This window comes from Bison bison, unplaced genomic scaffold (genome assembly GCF_000754665.1).
Source record: "Bison bison bison isolate TAMUID 2011002044 unplaced genomic scaffold, Bison_UMD1.0 scf7180017864182, whole genome shotgun sequence".
NCBI classification, from domain to species: Eukaryota; Metazoa; Chordata; class Mammalia; order Artiodactyla; family Bovidae; genus Bison; species Bison bison.
Genome location: NW_011494754.1, coordinates 91,782 through 92,893, shown reverse-complemented (window position 1 = coordinate 92,893; position 1,112 = coordinate 91,782).

Here is a 1,112-nt window from a genome sequence, read left to right as displayed (position 1 = left end):
GAGGGAGTGGTCAGGAGGAAAGGAATCAGTAGAGGTAACCAAGAAAATTGCCAGGTAGATGAGCCTGGGCTGAGGATGAAGCAATGAAGAGCCAGTATAAAAATAAGGAACACTCAGTCCGAGGGGCTTGGCCCATGTGAAACCCCAAGCACCTCTGCTGATTTTTACCCAAACCTGAGCTTTGTTTTTTAGGGTGTTATGTGAAGCCTAGCCATGGTGGGGAGGCATGATAAGAACTTTCCCAGTGAAGCTGAGACACCAGACCAAAAATAACTAGAAATAAATACACACATTCATTCACAGTAGATAATGGAGGGCAAAGAATCTGTCCTGAAACTTGGTGCTGAGCAAGTAAACTCCACTGCTGAGAATTTGGAATACAAGCCAGGCTTCACACTTTTTTGTTTCAGCGTGAACAGAATAAAATAGGGATTCAAAACACCTAGGCTGATAATTTAATTTAGAAATATCCCAAACTGTTTTGGTGCCCCTTGGGCACCCGGTAAAAGCAAATACAAATCCTCTCTGAAACGGTAAGCTTCATTTTAGGCCTTAATAAATCCCACAAATATATAGCCAAGAAAATGAAAGAGCAGCTTCACAACCAAAATTAGCAAAAGACACCATGACCAAGAACAGACAATGGAAACCAAAGCACACATTAACAGATACAGACTTCAAGTGACTAATATATTTCCAAACGAAACCTGAAATATGTGAAGGATTAAGAGCATACAAAAAATGATCACATAGTTTTGAAGCAAATAAATATTTCTAGAACTTCTATTTGTTTTCTATACAGAGAGAATAAAATTAAAAGCTTACTGGATGAGCTTAATAGTAAATTGGACCCAGTTAAAGACTTTTCATGAATAGCAAACCAGATCTCAAGGAATTATCCAAAATGCAGAAAGAGGGATGTAAAAATGAGTTTAAGAGATCTGGAATTGGTAATAAAATTGTCTGGCATGCATCTAACTATAGTGGCAGGACAAACAGAAAATGATGCAGATGTGAGATTTAAATGATCAGGGCCCATAATTGTTTAGAATTGATGGATTACTCATAAAATGTAGTGAAATGATATAACAAAAAAGGGTTACTGTGTGACA